This window comes from Gracilinanus agilis, chromosome 3, assembly GCF_016433145.1.
Source record: "Gracilinanus agilis isolate LMUSP501 chromosome 3, AgileGrace, whole genome shotgun sequence".
NCBI classification, from domain to species: Eukaryota; Metazoa; Chordata; class Mammalia; order Didelphimorphia; family Didelphidae; genus Gracilinanus; species Gracilinanus agilis.
This window is the reverse complement of record NC_058132.1, coordinates 74142870-74145910: the sequence shown is the minus strand read 5'-3', so window position 1 is coordinate 74145910 and position 3041 is coordinate 74142870.

Below are 3041 nucleotides of genomic sequence, written 5' to 3'. Positions count from 1 at the left end.
CTTTTGCCTTTGACTGATCAGAGCACAGGAAGAGGGCAGCTGGATTTACCAGGAGAAAGAATACAGACTATGTTGATGGTATGTATTCTATATGACCCAGAACAAACAATGCCCAGGCAGAAAAAACACATTCTTTTATTAGTAATATTATTGTCTTAAAGTCTGAGGACAAAACCTACTTAATGTTTTTACTGTCCTATATCTGAAGGCTACTTGGCGTAGTGCTCATTCATTTTTTCCCCTGTTTTTTAACCTATTTCTATTTGAGTCATTCTCTCGTTCCTGTGAAATCAGGTCTACTATTCCCTTCTAATTTTTAAAATAGAAAATTCTTAATGTCTTTGAGAGATGTATTTTTAAACTTATGTTCTATTGGCCTTGACTTTATAAAACTCTGAAGTCCTCTGGCCAGTGATCTAGTATCTTTATCTTGCTCATCCATATTTCTATCATGTAATTCTTACATTTTCTCAACTTCTCTGTTTCCATATGGAAAGACATTTTTTCCCTTTAGATTAAAATCTGTTCTTTCCCCTTAACTTCTTCAGTAATATTCCTTTATATCTTCTAAGGATGTATGCTACTACTATGGGGGCAGCTAGATAGCACCGTGGATAGAGAGCCAGGCCTGGAGTTCAGGGGACCTGGGTTCAAAAGTAGCCTCAAACACTTACTAGCTGTGTGACCCTAGGCAAGCTATTTAAACCCAAATGCCAACTCTTTACTACTCTTCTGCCTTTGAATCAATACATAATTAATACTGATTCTAAGACAGAAGGTAAGGTGTTATTTTTTTAAGTTACTACTATGGTGGCTCTGGCTTTGAAAAAGTCAGAAGTCCTCTGCCAATTGGCATTGTAGCCTTATCTTTGCCAGATAAAGTTTTTGGAGTATGTCCCAAAATCTGTACTAATCTACTGCTGCAGCTGGTTATAAGGTTCCATATTATTTCTATGGGAGGTGGGTCTCGGGTCACTTTTATTTAAAAAGTTTCTTTTAACAAAATTAATATAAATTTATCTTTATTACATGTGTGATATGTGTCTTCTGTTATGACATGAGTAATATGGAAATAGGCATTGCATGAAAGCACTGGTATAACCTATAACAGTGATGGTGAACCTTTTAGAGACTGCATACCATGCTCTACCCCACCACAGACTGAGTGCCACATACCCTTCTCCCCTCCCCTCCACCTCCTTACTCCAGACAGGGGAGAAAGAAAGGGAGGGGAGTGGGCCCAGATACTCCATTCAGAGGAAGGAGTAAGTGTTTCCATTGGGCTGCTGGGCAGAGACGTGGGGAGTTATGATGGAAAGGGGGAGGGGAGCAGCTCCACCCGAGTCCCTCTGCCTTTTTAGTAACTAACTCTGGTGGGCAACAGTGCATGTGCCCACAGAGGGGTTTCTGCATGACATCTTTGGCATGTGTGCCATAGGTTCACCATCACAGACCTATAGCAAATTAGTTACCACCTGGGCTGGGGTTGGGCAGGGAGAGAGGGAGAGAATCTGAATTTGAAATGTCAGAAAACAATTGTCAAAGATTGTTTCAACATGCAATTAAAAAAATTTTAAAGGAAATTCTAAAACGTAAACAATTAATATGAACTTAGTGTAAGGGTTCATTTCCCCTTTGGGTATTATTCTAACAGATTATCATCCAAGGATATGGCTTCATAAAGCCTTGTTCCTCTCTATTCCTTTCATATCCTATTCCAACAGCAATATATCCTCACTGACAATTTCTCAATCTGAATTGTAATGTGGGATACACATGCCAAAAGAATTCATCATTATTTATACTGTGTGATACAAACACAAATTAGACCTACACTTCTCAATGCTAGCAATCGAATTTTACTCCTCAAGGGCATGCAAACATTTATCTTCTATTAAGGTGTCAAATATGGGGGGGGCATAAGTGGTATGCTACAACAATCCCTAGCATGGCCCAAAGCAGATTAAGATATCAATGGGAAAATTTTGATAAGACAGGTAAAAATACAATAAAACATAGATAATGTGTTTTTCTAAATCAATATGCAGCCCTGCAGGGATTCTTACATAAGGTTTTGTGAACTTTATTCTATTTGAGTTTTATACCACTGATCTACTACACAGTAGCCCCACAAAGCACCAACCATCAACCTTATTTCTTAGAACTTCCCAACTCTTGTATCGGTATTCAGCGACAAGGTTTCCTTTCTACTCCACTACACAATCTGTATCTCTTGAGGTGGTTGCCTAGCAAGTGCAAATCTCCATCAATCAATCAACATTGCCTTTATGTGAACACAGAGGATATTTGGGTTCCAAGTGCAGAGCAGATACAGGAACCAGCCTCAGTCATAGGCCAAGATCAGCCTGGACCCTAGGGATGGGATCTCCAGTGGGTTTTTTATAGTTCTAACTATGGGTATTACCTAAATCATGACTGGTGATTGATTACATAAGCCCATGATGAAAGGAACCAAACAATCAGAGCTAGTGTCATTAGCCAATGTTTATCAATTGCTTATAGGGGATATATATCATTAGTAGTTGTTTACTAAATCTAGGGGACATGCACTGTCATTGCCAAATTAGGCAACTTAAGTCTTTATTACAGAAAAATGACATATAACAATTGTCCAATGATCCCAAAATTAAGGCTTAAAACAAAATTGGGCCAGTTATGACAAGGCAGCAAAATTATTCTTATTAAATTTTTACTTTACAAAGGATGAAACTGAAGAAAAGAAAGAGAGAGGGACATGGAGAAGGAAGAGAGAAACTGGTCCTTTTTGGGGGACCTGGAAGGTGATATATGGGAGAGAAGAAGGAGGAGCTGGGTTTTAGACAAATAGAAAACTCAGCCTGGTATGAGGAAAACAGATAACCGTGATTTCTGTGTATTTAGTAAAAATATTTCTGGAGATGGAGGACCTGGGTCTTTAATCTTTGCTTTGCTGGTTATTTCCTGTGACACTCCTTTGGCAAGTTGTCTCTGGGCCTCAATTTCCTCATCTATAAAATGAAGGAATTGGACTAGATTACAAT